General features: G+C 41.5%; 1 protein-coding gene across 2 annotated transcripts in view; it reads left to right on the forward strand.

Annotated features, from left to right (window-relative positions):
* Positions 1-21550, forward strand: part of KLHL20 (kelch like family member 20) — a 391295-nt gene that overhangs the window by 133654 nt on the left and 236091 nt on the right. Inside the window, exon 1 of one of the 2 annotated variants that reach the window (XM_085601719.1) lies at positions 17963-18355. The exons of the other annotated variant lie outside the window; for it this stretch is intronic. The gene's annotated coding sequence lies outside the window, so the exon portion shown is untranslated. Of the gene's footprint in view, positions 1-17962; positions 18356-21550 lie in introns of those variants that run through there. 2 annotated transcript variants of the gene reach the window in all.

The following is a 21550-nucleotide window of genomic DNA, read 5'->3' on the forward strand; positions in this document are numbered from 1 at the left end:
CTCTGTTTTCATCAGTCAAAAGGGTTATTGTTTTGAATCAGGAAAAGTATTTAATCAACACATTTTGATTCCCAAAATGAAAATGTGACAGCACTATTGTAAAAGAAAAAATGAGTGATTACGTTAATGATTGACAGAATGTTTCCATTCACAGGATGAATAAATCCATAACAAAAAGACTGTGTTATGTTTATATGGGCAACATTTATTTTCCTAACTATTATTCTGTGTGATGTTAACATGGATTGCTGCAATACAGCGTAAACCAGGTTCAGTTGCTCATTTTATTATTAGAAAGAAAGGGAGGTAACGAGACAACAGAATAGGATTCTGTGCAAAACTCAGAGAGAAGGTTCCCCTGTGATAGAGGAAGCAAAACCCAAGGGAATTGGAGGTGTTCGAGGACCTTTGTCCCACGAGAAATGGGAAGTGTGACAAAAATAGACAGTACTTGTACTGTGATAACAAGGAGCATTCCAAAAAGGACTGCCCAACTCGCCCTAAGGTTCCAGGAGTTAAAAATAAGAAAACTAGAATGCTCCAAACTGGGTCAGGAGCGAGCTTTGAGCATGTCAAGATCAAATCCTGAGAATATGGTTGCCAACAAGAGACTACGGTAGCCAACGTCATACAAAATGCAGTTCCACACTTTTTTGTAGATGCAAGCATTCAATTGCCTGATCAGACTCTTGCTCGTGTTGAGGATATGGTAGATTCCGGTGCCACAGGGAACTTCATTAATGCAAATTATTTGAAGCAGTTGGGGGTTTGTACTAAAGATAAAATTAGACTGTAGACGGTAAGGTCAGTAGATGGCACTGTTAACATCAGGCCTAATTAGCAAACACATTCATGCCATTGTGTTTTGTTGAGGAGAGAGTCATACAAATCATCAAGTGGAAATTCAATTCAATGTGACAGACACCCTGCAGGTCAAACTAATTTTGGGTATGGCATGGATAACTCTTCACAATCTTATATTTTTTTGGGCACAACAACACATTGCGTTTTCCTCCAATTATATTTTCTGGTGAAAGAAAATTTGGGGGCATATCAGCAACAACCGGCGATAATTATCGCTAAGCGCACTTAGCGCTAGGATAATTATCGCCGGCTATCGCTGGATTCTATCACGGAGATAGCGTGCTATCAGCAACGCTTATCTCCACAGCGATAGCAATCCAAGCATTAGCTACAAAACAATGCGATTATCACTGGAAATCCAGCGATAATCGCACTGCGACAGGCGATACCTTGCTGATAGGGCAGGGTGGACTTAGCCATGTAATCAACCTCCCATTGGATTACATGGCTAAATCAGATTGAAAGCAGGCGTACAGGAACCTGCGTTAAGCGTGGTTAGAGTTCTTTTCCAATCGCTAAGCAGGTTAGCGATTTCCTTGTTAATTGGAGACATGTCGGTTAGCGACATTTCTCCAGTTATTTTGGGAAGGAACGCCCACTTTGCATCTCATTAGAGATGCATAGCTGGGCGTTGGGGAAAAGGGCGCTAAGGCAAGAATTCACGCGATAGCGTGACCTTGCTGATACTGCAATAAAATTATCGCCACTTTTCGCCCGAAAACGGACGCTAAAGCGGCGATAATGTTATTGCGCCGGCTTGATGATATGCCCCTTGGTTCTTGTATATTTCATCCTGTAGCCCTGGCGGGCAATGTAAATTTCATCCTGTAGCCCTGGAAGCTGAAAAAGACATAAAATTATCTAAAGAATGTATTGAGTTTAATGATGTGTTCAGTGAAATGAGTGGAGAAACTTTACTTACTCATAGGAGTTATGACTGCCAATTGACCTGATACTAGGGACAAAAATTCCTTGCAACAGAATTTATGTCCTGACGGAAATTCACAGAGAGTATTTAGACAAATACTTAAAGAATGGTTTCATATTACCATCAAAATCACCTGCAGCCTCACCATTATTTATTATACTGCATATTTTGCTTTTACTTGCATACATAGACTACAGGACATAAAATAATGTTACAATGAAGAACAGGCACCTCTTCCACTAATCCCAATACTTTTAGATCAGTTACGATTGGCCTTTATTTATCCCAAATTGAATTTGAGAGGAGCCTAACATGTGCTTCACATAAAGGCTTGTGATGAGGGAAAGACGCCCTTTCAAAATCAATTTGGATTGTTTGCATACTGTGTGATACCCTTTGGTCTATGTAACCTACCAGCAGTTTGTCATCACATATTTAAATGATCTACTGATTTACTAAGAATCTAAGAGTAAGCAAGTGCAACATATGAAGACCATTTTACAGACACTCAGGAACATGGACTATATTGTATACAGCCTAAATGTGAATTTCATTTGCTTAAGGTTGAGTTTCTAGGTTTCATCCTGTCTCTAAAGAAATTAATGATGGCAGCAAGAAAGATTCAAGTAGTCAAAGATTGGCTCAGACTGCACAGTGTTAAGGACATCTAAAGGTTTATGGAGTTTGCAAATTTGTTTTTTAGATTCAAAGAACATTTCTCTCCTGATGTAAGTCTCATTACAAACCACATATGAGAAAACATAAATGTCCATTAGTCCCCAGAAGCTGAAACAGCATTCATGAAGTTGAAAGAGGCCTTTGTCTCACCACTCTTTCTGGCTCATCCAGACATTACCAAGCGATTCGTTGTGTGAATGCTCGGGATGAAGCACTAGCAGCAATTTTGTCACAAAGACATTGCGGATCAGGACAGATTCATCCACTAGGGTATCCATTCAAGAAACTGATCTCAGTGGAGCAAAATTACAGAATGGCAGAGAAAGAGTTACTAGCCACAACAGCAAGCTTCAAAGAACAGAGGCTATATCTACTAGGTGCCAGGCACCCTATCACTGGGTTCACAGATCACTGAAAACTGCCGTTTTTTAAATTGTCTCAAGCTCTCACTCCAAGGCTTTTACGATGGACTGTATTTTGCTGAATATGATTGTATAGTCATGCTTACACCTGGTGCAGAAAATAAAAAAGCAGTTTTTTTGTCAAGATGTTTAGAAGCTAGAGAAGAAGACAAGAAATAGATGCTCCTTTCATCATTCCACAAGGACTAGTAGTGGGAGCTAGCATGATTCATACCCACTTCAATGAAGGGAAGTAACATCACTGGTTGATCTTAAGACATCAGTGACAGACACATCCACCAGAATAATCAAAGAAGGTTTACCATTTTGTCGAAATTCATGATACTTTCCTAATATGAAACTTCGTACAAAAGCTATTCAATGTTGCCACAATACACTTGTTTCAGGAAATCCCAGTTGTGTAAAAATGCAAGGCCTAATGTCCGGTTCATTTTGATGGCCACAGTAACATACACATATACTAAAATATACAACTTGCTCTGTATGTCCTCAAGCCAAGGCAATCACTTGCAACCTCAGGGATTATTATAGCCACTGTAGACTCCATCAAGGGCCTGGGATGAAATTTCAATAGATTTCATCACAGGCTTACCCAAAGGGCAAGACTTCAACACTATAATTGTAGTAATATATAGGTTAACTAAGATGGATCACATTGTACCACGTAAAAATATCCCTACGACGCAAGAAATGGCTCATTGGATCTTGCAACAAATTGTGAGGCTACTCAACTTACCTAAACATTTTGGAAATCCGGGTGTTTAGCTTTAGGCGTCCAAGTTTCTTTATCCATGAGCTTTCACCCACAAAGTGAAGAACAAACTGTAAGGGTAAATCAAAATAATTTTGGTGCTTCTTGAAAGCTGCATTGAGATTGGTGGTTGATGTGCTTTGGCTTATTAAATTTGCTTATTTTAATGCAACTCATGTTTCTACACAGTTCTACTGTTTTATGCAAACTATGGTTACCATCCAAAATGTCTACCATTGCTAATACCGCAACCAAGTGACGGTGTACCTGGTGTTAATGAAATGTTCAACAATTGTCAAAATTGGCAGGGAGGACAAGACTGAATGTTATCATGGCAAAGAAATTGTATAACATTTCTTCTGATCACACATGACAATGTGGTCCACACTATAAATCAGGAGCTAAATTCTGGTTGTCCCATTTCGGCCATTTACAATTTCCAAGAAAATCAATTAAGTCAGTTTGAAGTTAAAAACGCATGCCACTTTGATAGTTCTTCCGGTTTTGCACAATTTCATTGTTAAAACCAACCTCGGATAAGGCACTTCAGAGATCACTGCTTATTTTTGTGAAAGAACAAACGGAATATCAGGTAGGGTGCTTTAAATGATGCAATAAGGCTGAAAGGATACTCCGCTGATTTGTCATTTCCATAAGACTAACGAATAAGCAAGGCCTGCTCTCTTGAGATGAGCTAAAAGGGGAAGTAATGTTAGTGGTGTTAAAGTCTATCTCGCTCTTGCATCAAATATTTTCAGAAGCGGGATGAAGTCATGATAAGGTGCGGTTTGAGTTAAGTGTAGCTGTGTGCATTTCGGCTGTGGTGGCGGCGGTGTGGCTGTAGGCAGAAACCCACTGTGAAAACAAAAGCTGCAGAGGAAAAATGACTAGCAATTGATTGTGCAAGAACAGCTGTAAAAGACAGCCATCTTGAATACAAAAGGCTGAACGTGCCTTTAACACTTTATCTGTTATTTGATTTCCTGGCAAGTGAATGTGTTGCCATCAGCTTTGATGCAGTCCTGTGTTTTGCTGAGGTGTTGACGGGCAGCTTACTGTGGTAAAGAAGCAGGGAGCCGTACATTATTGAACAACAATATCTGTAGGATCTATGAACTTCTGGCTGAATTCAGAGCCCTGCCCCAACTTAGATTGCACATTGATTGGATAATGCTTAGAAATATGCTATTAACATTAAACAAATTGAAACAAGTGCTTGTATGCAAAGAGGAAGAACAAATATTGTTAGGCTTGGAGAGAGTATGAGCAGAGATTATTATACTAAGTGTAGGAACTTTGTATCAACCAGAGTTATGAGAGAGATTTGTTGACTCAGGAAAATAATTTGATTACAGAAACAATAAATTCCAAAATGAAAGTGTGAAAGTCTAAGTATGATTTATGACAGAACAAATGAGTGGACGCGCTGATGATTGAAAACATGTCTTCATTGATTTGGAAGAATGAATCTCTAACAAGAGAATGAGATATATTAATAAGGGCACAATTTCTTTTCACAACTTATCTTTTGTGTGATGTTAATACGGAACTCTGCAAAACAGTTCAAACACGAAGGGCCAACCATAACACAAGAGGTAATGGCTACCCCTGATCAGTAAAAAACTATAGCTTGTTGATTTGGTTCATTCCAGTGTATTGAATCTATAAATACTTCTGTTCCAGGTCTCCCCGTCCACCTTGTACAGTCCGCAAAAACCCTTTCTCTTATCTGGTCATTCCACTACTCTGTGTTTGATAATCCAGAGTCACAGCTGCTAGAAGGAGGGCTTCGGTGGAGGGGGGGGTGGGGGGTGGTTACTGTCCCCAAGGATTCATGGGCCTGAACATATGAGCTCGTTGACAAACTTGGGGCTTTTAACAATCAAAAAGCTATGTCTTTAGGTTTTGTCTAATCTAATGATACTTCTGACCTTTACATGTCACCCCCTGGTCAACAGCAGCACTGGGTTGCTGTTTACTAGACTCAGCTCTAACAATAAAAAGATGGTTAATAAACTAGTACACTTTATTTCATGGATAATTGTAGGAGAAAGGAAGTAACAAGGGTGTCCTGCACCGCTTAACTTTAGGGACACCTTCATTTTCAAAGACATCTTGCAGCATACTTGTTAAAATATAAACTTTCAAAAAATTCAAAAAGTGTATTTCATTAACATGCATAACCGTTTCACCTTAGTAAATCAGATGTCAATGCATTGAGAAGTATTTCTTAAAAGTGAAACATTCATATTTCTCCCCCACCCTGAAAACAATGCCTATAATGAACTGAGAGGCAAATCAGTTGTTATGTGCACTCTTTGGGTGGCCGAGGATCCTATTACACATAAACAGCACTTTAGTTTATTATATCAAACACAGGAGAAGGTTTTATAGAACGCACATCCTGAAGTCATGTATTTTGAGGTCCTCATTTGTGATAATGAAGAGAAAGTGAAACAAACAAATGCCTAGGATCACACAATTTAGTCAAGTGGGGAGGCCAGGATTGATCCCAAGTTTTCTTGGTCCACATTGTGCAGTTCAATTGAGCTATTAGATGTACATGCTTCACTTTCCCTACACCCACCTACCTTACACCCCTTCACAAGATCACTGCGCTGCTGGCATCATTGCTGCCCTCGGTCACACCACAGACCAAAGGTTTTGGCCCGTGGGAAAATGTTTGAGAGTACCCATGGTCCAGTCAGACACACTAAGTAAAATGAGAGGGATACTGCCTTTGTCATTCCATTTAATAATCAATTGCTCTAACCATTTGCTCCAACCTGAACATAAACATGACTGTGTAGTCTCTACCTATAGAGATCTATCAAACAGTTTAGGCAGACCCAAACTATACATTGACATGGACATTAACCACTTAGCTGCTAAAGTTTTACTTCCTGAGTGCTGAAGCATTTTTTGATATTTGTGCCAATTTTTGTCCATGTTTTGTGGGTTCTCACGTTACCCAGAGTTTGTGGATTTCCCTATAGGGACTCGAGAAGATAGCCAAAATATAGCACAGTTTTGTTTTTTGTTGGAAAAACGAGAAAGTATTGTGCAAGAAAGTGTATGCTTCATTCAAAAAATGCATATACAAAAGGATTGCTGTGCTAACATCAGTATCTTCCAAGCTTTCAGGTACAGATAGAGCTGTAAAAGAAAAACAATTTTGCCACAATTTTTACATTTTTCTAAGTGGTAGTTAATTTTTCTTATTTTGTTGTGGCTCCAGTTGGTGGAGGAAACAGGTGTGAAACCCAAGGGTGAACCTAGAAATCTACACATTTCTGAAAAGTTAACAAAAAGCCATGATATCTAATCATTAAAACTAATAAAAGTGATATAAAGAAAACAAAATCTGCAAGGCGTCAAGTATGTAGATCACTCATGGTTTTTCCAAAGAAACTAATCATTGAAACAAAAAAAATAACAAAAATAAATAGAAAAACTATTTAGCAACTATTGACAACATTTTCATCTGCAATTTTTACCCATGTGGCCAATTTACTAAAGTAACATACTATTTCACCTGGCAGACCCTTCTGGTCACAGGGATATGTAATATTTGTTGGTTATCCAAAAACTCACATTAGGTATAGCAGCAGCTGCATTGTCAAGCCAAACCTAATAATGAGAGGTAAACGTAAATCTGACAAGAGCTTTTAATGTTACAACCTGTTGTAGTGAAAGTACAGAAAAATGGCAGAAATGCTGAATGCAGCTCCTATGGCTGTAAAATGTGCATTAAATGAAAAGTGGTCCCTACGGAAAACAAATTTTGAGCAGCATTTGCTGGCTGTAGATGTCATGTATTACAGTGCAGCAGGAAAACAGGCTCTACTTTACACCAGCTCATGGGTTAAGGCAAGAGTTTTTATCACATTTTCCCTGTAGAAAAAATGAAGAAAAGGACACTTTATGTTGAAGCCAAGAAACAGAGGGAGTTGAACTTTGATATAGCCATGAGCTTCAACAAGGAAAGGGACCGTTTTTATGTAGGTAGCAAGCAGTCTGGAAATCCGTACATCTTAAGAGGAAATTGTCTGGGTTGGAAATGTCCACTGCATAGTCTATATAGGCATGTACCCCTGCACCGAGTCACCCAACTGAATGTGAATCTGCTATTCTGATTTTGTGCTGAGACCTGGGCCAAGATCTGGAGTGGTGTATTAAGCATGATCACCTCTTTAATGGCATGGGACTACTTTCCATGTCCTGAGTTGTTGGTGGCAGCATAGATTTGTGTGGCTACACCTTTTTATCTGTCAGAAAGGAGTGTGGCCTACTGGCTTGACACAATTAACAGTTGACATCTGTGTAGCACCCTGACCCTTGTGCTGACATCCACTGTTCATTCTGGGTGTGTGGGTGTGTACAGTGTGTGGCATATACTTTTTAAGACTTTATTTTTCGGCTTTCTTAACATTGATGGACTATTATACAATATGTACTGGTTCAGAATATTCACAACTTTGGGACTACTGACCTATGTGTACACATTTCAAGTATTCAGCTTATTACAAAATGTGTCAGTTCATTTAGTGATCATTTGCACAGTACACTCATCGCCACTGTGGTTAACACGTGTGGAATTTTGACTGGGTGAGTTCTGACATGCACATGGACATTGTATTACATGCTGTAATTGCATATATTCCATTCTATGTAGCATTTATAAAGCAGATAGCTACCCTTGGGGATCCCAGCGCTGATAGTATGGCACAGGACAAATAGAGGAACCTAGAGTGAGCAGTTCTGAAAAAGCTGGGTCTTTAATGATTTACGATAGTTTATCTTATGTCCAACAAGGGTTGTGGGGTGTCTGTCTCATTGTTCCTGGTCAGGTATTGTCGCAGGAGAGCCTAACAATTTGCAGTTTGGCTGTCAGCATACTGTCAATGGAGTAGGCAACTGCTAGATCACTGTAATGTACTATATCTACCAGCCATTCTTTGTGATGAGGTGAGCAAAAACTCACTCCTATTTTGGCTTTCTTTTCTTGGCTAGAATGTGTGCCTAATTTTCTTTTTGTTTTTGGGATGCTAATGGTATGGCCTAGCAGGTTGAGGATTGGCATGCCTGGTATATTTCAATGCGTAACTTCTCTCATTGAGTCTAGTGCTTCAGTTCTGAATTGTCTGGGTTTCATGCAGCTCCAGGCTAGATGCATGAAATCTGCAGCTGATGAGCAACATCTCTTACAGCTGAGATGTACATCTAGTTGAATTTCGACAGTAGGAATTTAAGTTAAGTTTAATATATCCTGTTGGTTGTTGAAGGTTGCGTCAGAACTGTGTGTGCAACAGTACTCAAAGCATCCATCTAGGATGCTTGTCCTAGGTCACGCTTCCATCGAATTCTGGCCTCTGCCAGTAAAGGTTTTCTATCCTCATTTACCTCTGCATGTATAAATGACAAACTGCCTTTAGTACTCCTTTTGTATAATTGTAGCTAGTACTTTGTATTCTTCTGGGACCTGCCTCCCTGTTGCCCACAAAGATCTTGCTGTCAATTGGAGTCTGAAATATAATGGTAGTGCTAGCGGTGTGTCTCTGTCTCTCATTTTGAAGGTTTTATAAATTATCCATCAGTGAAAAGGTCCCCATATCTGCATAGTATATGTTTGGAACAACAAGGTGATGGATAGAATGCTTGAATTAATCTGATCCACTGGCAATCGGTCGGGCCGCACTCTAGTTCATTGTTTTTTAGCCATTGTTTTTGAGCTGGACTGTTCCTATTGGAGCATGGTCAAGACTGATTTGCATATGGCTGCGTCCCAAATGAGGTGGAATAGTGTGCAAAATAATGATGGCCTAGGATGCATCTTGAGTAATTACCAATAGCTGAGATTAATTCAATCATTCCATACATCACTTTTTTGTCTACTTCAGTGCAATGCCCTAAGTAGGATTGGTATGCCAGACGTTTGTCCCATGCACACTGTGCTACTGGAACCAAGTTATACCCGAGTGATGATCCCTAGCAGGGGTGAAACTGGTCTTGGTTTCTTGTCTTCCAGTTCAGAAAGGATCTGAGCTGGCAGTTTGGGGTGGACTGTTCCTATTGAATCAGGGTCAAGACTGATTTGCTTTAGGCTGGGTCCCAACTAAGGTGGCATGGTGTGCAAAATAATGATTGACTGTGATGCGTCCTGAGTAATTACTAGTAGCTGAAAGTAATTCAATCATTTCATCCATCCCTTTTTAGTCTACTTCAGTGCAATGCCCTAAGTAGGACGGGCATGCCAAGACATCGGTCCCATGCACACTGTGCTACTGGAACCGAGTTATACTCGACTGATGATCCCTAGCAAGAGTGAAACTAGTCTTAGTTGCTTGTCTTCCGGTTCAGGGAGTCAATAAAACATTATGGGGCATACCCAAATAACCCTCCCATGCCTGGGTATAGAAACATCTAATATGTACAAGTCACCGCATATACCACATTTTTGGTATTGCAGTTTGAAAACGTTTGCATCACGTGCTCCTTGTTGTTAATCAACAGGGTTTTGGTGTCAGTCGTATTTGCACATGCCACGCAGTTATTGCAGCGATAATGCCCTATTACAGCAGGTAAACCCAGTAGGGATCTTGTGTCATTTTTCCGCGTTGGCTCCCTCGTGGCTCTCACAAGGTGTTGCCGCAAGTTTTTACCTTTCTTAAAGGCAAACAGGGGTTTGGGTATATTGAACTGTTCAATCAACCTCCAATTTCTCTGAATGATTTTTTTTAAACTTTATTGGCTTTGGGATTAAATGTAAGTACACAAGTCATGCGTTCCGTCTTTTCAGGTTTTTTAGGTGTTAGTAAGTTTTCCCTTGGTGTAAACCAAGCCCTTTTTAAAGCAGCTCGTACTAATTTTTTCGGGTATCCTCTCATACATAATTTCTCCTGTAATTTATTCGCGTTCTCAAAGTAGTCATTCTTATTGGTGCAGTTCCGTCTTATTCTTAGAAACTGACCATAGGGCAGGTTTTCTTTCAAGCTTCTAGGATGACCTGATGAAAATTCTAATAAGGTGTTTCTATCTGTTGGTTTAGTGTACAGACTAACTTCCAGGACAGACACACAAAATAATAGGAGAGGAGTAATACCTCTGATGCCAAAAAGGATTACCTCCAAATGTATTACTGTAAATAATAAGTATACATCTTTTGGAACCATTGTTAGGGGAATTGACATTTGATAATTTGTTGTGTATATAAGGTGTGTATATATATGATCTAATGAAATTGTACATAGAGGTTGTCATGTTATGATTTTGTTTTCATGTCTGTTAAATTTGTATATACTATGTGTTTAGTTTTCTGATGTCCACCAAGAGATATTCGTTTCTGATAAATAAGGTTTATAAATGTTCTTACAAGAAATAAGTAATTACCGAGAAAATTGATTGTTTCTTGTGTAAAAATAAACAAGAGATTGATCCCTCTAAGCCAAGTTTCTTTATACATATTCCGGTTCAGGGAGGACTTAGGCTGGCAGTTCGCGGATTGAGTATTCCTATTGGAACAGGGTCAAGATTGATTTGTTTAAGGCTGGGTTCAAACTGAGGTGGCAAAGTGTGCAAAATAATGATGAACTGCGATGTGCCTCAAGTAATTACAAGTGGCTGAGTTAATTCAAGCATTCCATCTATCACTATTATATATACTTTAAAGAGATGCCCTAAGTGGGGCGGGTCTGCCCTGACGTGGGTCCCATGCACACTGCGCTACTGGATCCAAGCTATACCCGACTGATGAGCCCTAATAAGGCGAAACCAGGCCTGGGTAGCTTGTGTTCCTGTTCAGGGAGGACCTGGCCTGGCAGTTCGGGCTGGACTATTCCTACTGGAGCAGGGTCAGGACTGATTTGCATTCCACTGGGTCCAAACTGAGCTGGCATGGTTTGCAAAATAATGATGGACTGGGAAGCGGACCTGAGTAATTACCAGTGACTTAGGTTAATTCAAGCATTCCATCCATAACTTTTTTGCATATTCTTGTGGTCGGTTTCAATTACTGGAAGTAGTGCATGGTTATCAGCATAAGTGCTGTGGTCCCGTCAGTCAGTCTAGATTTCACTGGGTCATGCATGTTATGTTCACCTTAAAGATCTTACTCCACGCAGTGCTTTAAGTGGAAATATAAACATGCAGGTACTCACTATTTAGACTACCTGTTGGCTCCTGAAACGTTTCTGGTACTCTCCCATTAAGGGCCTGATTACGAGTGGGTTAGTTAATTCTAACCCATGCGTAAACCCCTGTTTACGTATGGGTTGGAATTACGAGTTTGAAGGTATTTAATACTTCAGATAACTATAGAGAGACATTAAGAAACTTAACCTTTTCTAAATTTCAGCAGGTCAAACCTGATGAAATTTAACAGGGTAAAAGAATATTGGTATTTACTGTACCATGCGGACTTTGGTACGTTAAACACCAAAATATGCATGGTATTCCCTACAGACTCTGTAGTGAACACTCTGTGATACACTTGAGGTGAAATATTTATTTATTGGTAACCTCTGCCAGAGTTCAGATGGGAGGTAGCAGAGGACGTGTTCACAGCTTTACCTGACTGCTGGCAGAGGTTACCAATAAATAACTATTTCACCTCAAGTGTATCACAGAGTGTTCACTACAGAATATGGCGACGAGGATGGGATAGTTATTTGTTGGTAAACTCTGCCAGCAGTCAGGTAAAGCAGTGAACACTTCCTCTGCTACCTCTCATCTGAGCTCTAACATTCTCTAGCTCTAATAGAATACAGAATATAAGAACACTCTACGTTCTACGATTACATTCTTTACAGTGGTATGCACAATACTATATTACTAAATACTACATTACTACAGACTCCTAATAGCTGTTATTTATCGCATAGGATAAACATACATTCCAACTTTCCTGATTCAGGCAGGAGACTACTGATTTCAAGACTAGTCTCCTGCCTCCTCATTACTGCAAGCAGAAATCCAATTTGGATCACAGAACCACAATCTGCTGGAAACAAGGCAGCTTGAGCCAGAACTCTTTGCACAAAATTCTTGGAGGGGGAGATTAGAGGATGTGACAGGCCTCGACATTTCATCTTTGCAATTTTACATAGCGCATAAACATAAAAGAGTTTATAACTCTGTTTTTGTTAGTGATATGTTATTAATTTTTTTATTATTATTAAACTGCCAAAAATCAAATGCTGATTGTCTGTCACCGTACATGCCAATAGACCGATTCTAGCAGATTGCCTCTACTTCAGTCTAAGTCAATGAGGAAAATACACTCTCCTTAGTATATTTTTTTAATCTCCCACTTGCCTGCTCAAAAATGTTGGCAGTGCACGAGTTGAGGGTACACACATGGGTAGACACCGTCTACCCATTATTTTCACAGGGTGGACGCTGTCTACCAAGCCGAGAGGTTGCCCCCACAGACATATGATTAACTTGTCCCTTTATCATTTTTAGCACCGGGACACATCCAGCAGCGCCTGCACATTGTCTGCTTTGGTTCCAAGCAGCACATTGCTAGCGGGAGGGGGTTTACAATATTCCAGCTGGGCCCATAACAAAGGTTAAAGTTAAGGGGCCCTCAGGTCCCTTTTGTTGGAGTATCCTGTCTGAGAGCTATCTAGAGCCTCATACTAAATGCAAACACAATGGAGGGGAAACAAAGGCTCACAGCTTGTTATTACGTCAAAAGGTACTTAAGAGAGGCATGCTTTTGACTTTATTAAGTTCCTGTATATAAGAGATATGTATGCACTATAAGAATGCCAGATGTGCTGGTTTATCACACTATTTACACAAATAATTAAACACCACCATTTTGTTTTATTTCTTTTATAGTGGTACTCATCTGGATGCAGGGTGTCAGGGCGCTTTACATCACACATACACATTATACATTGACAATAAATCATGCAAGTGTGTAAATCAATGAACAGGATGTGTTACAAAAAACTGTGAGGGTCACAAGTTGTAGTAGAATTTATGGGCTGCAAGGATCTCTGTGTTAAAAGCAGTAACCCGCTCTTTTAGCTACATGAAATAAAATCTGTCATCTGCATATTACGTGATATGCTTTGCAGGAGACATATTAACCCTCTGTGCTACTTTGATTCAAAACCGAGATTTCTCCAGCAAATGCGTTGACCCCAGAAGTTATCATCCCATTATCATTATTATGTATTATTCTCATGTTATGCTGTAATGTTCCCTTTCACCTTGTCCTTAGCTGCTCAGCCAGTGTGAGTGTTCCGTATAGAATGTTGGCGTGATTGACATGAGTGGAATGCTTGGTTGCCTGGTGTGAGTGTTGTCAGTTGGAAGATGGGCTGAGCAGCTAGCAGGCTGCTCCTGGTGGGGCTTGCTGTAAATACTTCTTAAGGACTTAATAAACTACCTGAAATACATCTCGGCTACGTCTACTACGTCTCCTGAACACGTGGGGCCAGACCACTACATTTTGGCGACGATCTGGAGCTCTTCTCACGCACTACAGCTGGTTTCATGCCAACTAAGGATGAGGAGTACAGCAGGACTACGTGTTGGAAAGGGCCTACTACATTTACTAGCGATGACATCACACGAGAAACCTGCAGCAATACGTGGTCACAAAGGATGCACAGATAGCACCAGTAGACTTCAGTGAGAGAGTGTTGAAACTAAGGACCAAAACAAAGAAACAAAGGAAACAGGAGTATCACGCATCGCAGCCCCACCAGTGTCCATCACATCGGACAGCCCCTACTCAAGCGTGTCGTACTCCGTCTCAAGAGGTAACAACAACAACATCTGAGCCATCAAGTACAGTAAGCCGTTACACTTATTTCATAGACATTGCGCAATGTACCACTCACATGTACTTTTTATCACAAACAAGTCTTACTAACTTTTCATGTGTGCCCATCTTCTCAGGATGCGTTTGAGCAGAGGGACTTGCACAGAGTCACGCATTATAGTGCGCTAACAGATTCACATGGATTTTCTCATCCCAACTACGAGCTGTATGGCGTATTTACTCTAGCAGTGGCTGCCGGAATGGTAACGAGTGAGAGGACGTGTTTGGGGGAAAACAGCAGCTTTGTCTTTAGAGCCCTGGGGGCAAACAGAGGTGAGGCATTATTTGTGAAAGAAACATCTCTTTGAACGATTCGACAATCTCCAAGGTGCATGTTATCTAATTGTGGCAAACGGAACGGGTGAGACATTTTTCGTCTTTTATTGTAAGTGTCTTTTGAGCATCCTTGCCAGTTTAACAGCCCTCAGTCTTTTTGAAAAAAGGAGGCGCGATCTCTTTCAGCGCGCGCACCTACTGTGTCCTGCTGCCTGCCATGGATCCTAGGTGACGCTTCGCCTTCTTTGTGGAATTGTTAGCTGCTGTGCAATATTTGGGAGCACCTATGCGCCGGGAACCACCTGGCGCGATGTGAACAGCCTGCAGCCATCTTAGGGTTGGCGAGGGCCCATATCAATTGTTGGTGCCCTGCCCTCATTTTGCCAACCACGTTTTCCTCATATGTGCGGCGTTTCCAATAAAGTTATTTGAATGTTGAAGCCTAACAGGAATACTGTGTATGCTTTTGCACAGTCGGGGGCCAAGAACGCTCTTGCTACGAATAGGAGCCTATTGTGAGTGTCTGGTAAGATATTTTTGGCTTTACATGCTCCAAGAGAAGCTGCTGGTGGACACTGAGTATCACCCCAGAAGAATGACTGTAGCTAATTCATATGAGACATGGCTCACAGTTGTTGCCTTTGGGATGACTTATATTTCGCCTGAAAACATACAGTTTTGACTGAAAATGTTGCCTGCCTTAATGTCTTCTTTCACAGGAAAAAGAAACCTATGAGTTTACAGTGTCTTGCTATTGCTATATTCCATCATTGTTGTTATTGCTGTATGCAAACACTGTTGTTTTGCATTTCACGCGTACATGTTTTGTTGACATTAGATCTCTCATGTTCTTCTTTCTGACATCATATCCCTGCCTAGGGGATGGGAGTGGGTCTCTGTCCCATGTCCCCTCTTTACATTCTTGCGACAGATTTGCTAAGCCCTTGTACCTTGACTCTAGGTGTTGGCTTAAGGGGTGTATTCCCTTGCTATGTTTGGTATAGGTTTTAGCCCCATTTCCATGTCATTTGTCTCACTACATTTTTGTTGTTAACCCTTACGCCGTTTGGGTTATGGGGTGTTTTTCCCCATTTGCGTATCTTGGATACATCTTTACTTTTCGGGTGTGTTTTTGGGTGTTAGACCCACCACCTCGTTTTGTGTCATGTTGTGTGTAAGAGCCCGGCGCCTCACCTTGTTGTGTTCAGTGTGTAAGCCGCCACGCGCTTCACCCTGTTGTGTTCAGTGTGTAAGCCGCCCCGCCACTCACCTTACCATTTTGTGTGTAAGTCGCCCTGCGCCTCACGTTGTCAAGTCGTGTGTAAGTCGCCTCATGCTTCACGTTGTCATGTTGTGTGTAAGTCGCCCTGCGCTTCACTTAGTCATGCTGAGTGAAAGTCGCCCTGCGCCTCACATTGTCATGTTGTTTGTAAGTTGCAATGCACCTCATTCTGCTTTTACGTCCTATTGTGTAAGTCACCCTGTGCTTCACGTTGACATATTGTGTGCGTTTGCCACACTTTGCTGCACCTGTGTTGTTTTCTCGTGCTGCACTTGTTCTTAGGTGTTAGTCCCATACTACACTAGTTGTTACACTGCTTTTAGCATGTGTCCCTCACATGAGGGGTGGTGTGTTGGGGTCATGTTTCCCTTCCCCACAGTTTCCTTACCTGAGGAGTATTTTCTTGGGTGCTGTCCGCCCACAGTGTTTTAGTCTTGGGGTACGTTACCCCCTTTACTTTCAATGTGGTTGTTGCTCACTTGGTATATGTGAGCTGTTCAAACACTACTTTCTTCTTCACTTTTTGTTCTTTTTTTAAAGGAGAAGGATGGTGTTCGTGTGTTTTATTCTTTCATTCTCCTTTCCTCCTTTGTTTGTCTGTTTTCCCTCTCGTGATGTGGTTACCATTCTTCCCAGGGTTAATGGACTGTTTTCATCATTTGTACATTGCTGTGTATAGCTATTTTCATTTTAATGTGGTTCTATTTATTTTTCAATATAAAAGGGAGAGGATATGTAGTATTCTCATGTTATGCTGTAATGTTCCCTTTCACCTTGTCCCTAGCTGCTCAGCCAGTGCAAGTGTTCCGTGTAGAATGTTGGTGTGATCCAACATGAGTGGAATGCTTGGGTGCCTGGTGTGAGTGTTGTCAGTTGGAAGATGTGCTGAGCAGCTAGCAGGCTGCTCCTGGTGGGGCTTGCTGTAAATACTTCTTAAGGACTTAACATACTAAATAAAATACATCTTTGCTATGTCTACTATGTCTCCTGAACACGTGGGGCCAGACCACTACATATTCCCTTAGATTTTCTGGGCACACAAAGATCTCTACAGCAGGTGCCTTAACCCCATAAGATATCTAAAATGCAGACTTTGAAAACAATTGAGCAGAATAGATGTAATGCCATTTATCCTTGTTGCCAATTTCTTTGTGGCAGAGGTTTTTTTTTTAAATTATAAATTGAGGTCTAGATTTTGAGTCAAAGTTGCATCCCTTTTTTGGCAAATCCCTGCTGCAAAATCTAATTTGTTAAATCTTATAATGCACTCAAACGGACTCATGATGGACCTGCAAAACATATGCTTGTGGTCTTAAGATATGAAGTCACTTCTTGTGAGGTCATGGGTTGTGATGCCATTTCCTGTGATGCCAAGCACGATGATGTCACTTGCATACTGTCTAACTTGGTTAGTCCGCCCTCTTCTTTTTTTTAGGATTCCTGGATGTCGGCATGTCTGGATAAATAACTTACCCCGTAGTATCGTTATTTATCAACTCATAGTCGGGCCCTAAATGTATTGCAGCGGTGTTGAGAAGCAGGTAGGAACTCTTTCAAATTAAAGAGCATGTACTCGGTGCCGAACAGTACCAGCCCGTTTAAAGCACTGACTTCACGCACGCATATGTTTCTGCAAGTGCTAGATGTTTCACGAAAAGATAATGAAACAATGGTCACCCTAATGGAGGTGTTTGTCCTTCTCATCCGTCCCGCTTAGCAATGATGGGAGGTGAGGAGACAGTCCAGTCGCGCACCTCAAGGTGCAGTCCCTATTAATGGAAAAGAGAGATACAACCAGCACACCCCTCACCGTCCACAAGTGACAGAATAAAGCACTAAACCCAGCAAACAGGGAAGTAGTAGAGCCGCAGTGCACCGGGGGAGGGTTCCAGGAGGCTACTATAGGATACGTCGCGCTAATGACGTAATGTACAGGCCGAGTGGCTCTGGTTGACGGAAGTTTCATGGTCTGAGGCTGAGCCACGGTGGTCGTGAGGAGTGCTGAATGAGGCTCTGGAAGCCCGGCGTCCTGACGGAACGTACATGTTTCGTGGCTCTCGTCGACCGAGGTCTGTCCACCAAAACAACGGCGCACGAAGAGGAAGGAACATTGGAGGGGGCCATACGATGAGATGCGCTCGTGACGCGGAATACAGGCCGGGTGGCTCTCGTCGTTGTAAGTCCCGTTCGCATGGGTCACTGGGGTCTTCCAGAAGCCTTGGGCCCCGAGGACGCTTCTCACTGAGAGGGAAAGGCAGACATCATACAGGGAAGAGGCTGGAGCCAGTCAAGGGACGGAAGGCGGGAAGCGCAAGAGGTACGTGCTGTGCAATAGAGAGGTACTCCTCTTAGGAATGGATGGACCGGGCGTTCCTATCGGGTCCCAGGGGCACTCACTGGCAACGAGCAGCTGTGGCCTCGTCCTCCGACCGCTGAAGGTGGTCGGGCCCGGCCTGTTGCTGAAGTGATGTGCTCGAGCCCACTGGCTCTCTCCTGCATAGCTTTGGTGACATGTTACCCGTAGGCGAGTGGGTATATTCGGATTTCAGGTGACTCTGTTCATTGTACTCAGTTGAGGGGTGGGTGGGTTAACAAACGACACCCCGGTACAGAGAGACAAGGAGTGGCATCTCTATATAATGTAGCAGCCAATGCCCCTGTCCGCTGGACTTGAAGGGGTTGGTATGGAGTACTTCATGATCTCCGTTCCTGTCAGAACGAGGGCACAGTGCACTGCCGTCCCATACATAGGAGGAAGAGTGGGCTGTGCTCCATTTGGGCGGGGGTAATCTGTGTGTTGGGCCACTCGTACATAGCTATTAGAGTAATTTCGAAGGCTCAGTTACAGGTTCTATTTCTCTAATAATCATAATAATAACATGCTTTATATATCACTTAATGCCATACTTCTGACGTCTCTAAGTGCTGTGAGCAACAGGTGTTACAATTACACAGGATGCCCATCTCACTCTGGGTTACTCGGGACTGTCCCCATTCCTGAACTTTTAACATACACATTTTTGATTTGAGGTTTGCGAGCCTAATTAGTTTAATGGAACCTAAAAAAAAACTGCAAGCACTCAAAAGGCATTTGGTTATTATATTAAAGTCAAGGAATAGAAACAGTTTCGTTAATGACTTGGAGACAGGTGTTCGATTACTCTTGCCATATTGAATGGTGTGTGCATTTATCAGAAAAGTTCAAGGCAGAATAGATCTTGCTGGGATTTAAACTTGCAATCTGGCATTACACATATTTCATTTTACAAGTGTTTAGCTCACTGACCAGTCCTGGAGGTGTTGCTGGGTCCTGTGCAGCTAGTGCAGATTAATTTGGCCGTGCCCTCTCTGTAGATGACAGAAGGAAAACTTTGGCTTGTACTAAAAAGTGGCAATGTCCTTTGCAGAGAGAGAGCGTTTTTATGACCATCATGCAAAAAGGGTGCTGTATTATTATTTGGAAGCGAGATGACTATATCATTTTCTAGAAGTAAGAGACGAGCGTTGGGGAGAATTGTGATCTATTACACCTTTCGTCAGGCTCAATAGAATTATGCAGCAATGGTGAACTGAATTATGCAGCACAGTTGCTGGAATTACGTGGTGCAAAAATACAAGCCATGGAGCCTTATGTAGCAGTATTATTTCACTAAAACAAAATCACATTAACACTGTCTTGGGAAAAGTTTCCCTTCATTAGTACCGGTTAATACCCAACTATAGTACTTGGTAACTACTAAGTGATTGGTCAGCCTTTGCCAATGGTCTCTTGTTGAAAAGCACCACGTGTGCCTCTTTTTTTTTTAAGTGATTATGAATTATGATCCGTTTTGTTAATATCTGCACATCTTTTGGCAAGTGTGGTAAATTCATAATTATGTTTAAAACATAAGTGTTTTTTTGGTGCACTCATTTTATAGCCTAGGGAGATAACTGCTTTGGTTCTCAGATTACTCCTTAACAAGTTTAAAATCCTCTTCAAATTCCCTTCTTGCTTCGTATGAACTGCTTATTACTGCCCACTTAATGGCCCTAGTACCTTTTTTTTATGCACTACGTGCCTTCCATTTGATGCCACGAGGGGCTTGTGCTTTTGGAGCTCCATTTGCTGCTGTGAGTGGTCTGAAGCAGTGAGTTCCAGTATATAGAACTGAGGCTGTATCGCCACTGTGAGTTGCAGTTACCATCCAACAAAGGTTTTCGTACAATCCGTAAAAGTGGTCTTCGTTTCTCCCGGCAACAATCAATTACATGTATGTTCCAAAAAACACAGCAAGGAACCTGGTACGTTTCTAGATATAATTCCTCATTTGAAGTAATTTTGAAAACAACGCTTACCTATATTTGACAGACTGCAAATAAGGTAGAAGGGTGATGTGGAAGAGGTAGAAGATGAGGAATTAATACTGTCCCGAAAGAACCCTCAACATTGATGATTTTATTCCGACTTGGGCTTAATCAGTTTAAATTTCTTCACAGAATATATTACCTCCCTGCCAGTCTCTGGAAATGTCAGGCCCCTAGTCCTAGATTCCTCGGGTGTGGGTACCCCGATGGCACACTCCTACATCCAACCTGGGAATGTCCGACAATTGCACTGTACTGGGAGCTGATACATAGGTCCTTTGGAGAAGTCCTTAGTCACTATAACCCATTAGACCCCAAGATGGCTCTTGTAAGTGTCATGGATGACTGGAGTAGACCAGTAGCAGCTTGCACTTCTTTGGGCGTAGGGCTTCTAATAGCCAAGCGTGACATTTCCAAGAGGTCTAGGAAGAAGGAGGCTCTAACCAAAGCAAAATGGTTACAAGGCATGGATCCATACTACACCGTAGAATAGACTATTTACAGGGGTGTGGAATTTATTAAGATGTCTACTTGTCGATGGGACATGTTGCTTCATAAATCTACTCGTCCTGTAAAAAAAATCTACTTGTTCCTTTGGTGCCATGTAGTGCGTCGAAAATTATGGCAGCGATCTCAATATATAAGATCTCTGATAATAGCCTCTCCGATTATGCCAGGGCTAATACTAGTGTAGGGCTTGAATACTAGTATAGGGCTTGAATACTAGTAATTTCCTTATTTTGCCACCTTTCTGCAGATCTAAATACTAGGGCTGGAGGTAGCGGTAAGCAATCGTTCCAGGATTGGAATGCCATTTTGAGTCTGTGCAAATCTACTAACTTCTGTTTTAAGGCTGTGCAAATCTACTAACTTCTGTTTTAAGGGCTTTCACCAACTCTTCTCTGATCTTTTCACATACTTAGAAATGTTGGAAATTTACTCCTAACAATGGCCAGAAGTAAAACTTCTTCCCTGGTTTGGGGAAAAAAGTGGTTGGAGGCTAAGTGAACTTGTGAACGCTCAAATTTTGGCATGAGAAAATCTACACAAGTATATTTGCTCGTGCTAAAATGCAGTTCAAAAATATTTTGTAGGAGTATGATTTCCTGGCCTACTTCTGTAAATGTTTACGAATTTCTGAAATACGTAAATCTGCACTAATGCA

This window comes from Triturus cristatus, chromosome 4_2 (genome assembly GCF_964204655.1).
Source record: "Triturus cristatus chromosome 4_2, aTriCri1.1, whole genome shotgun sequence".
NCBI lineage: Eukaryota > Metazoa > Chordata > Amphibia > Caudata > Salamandridae > Triturus > Triturus cristatus.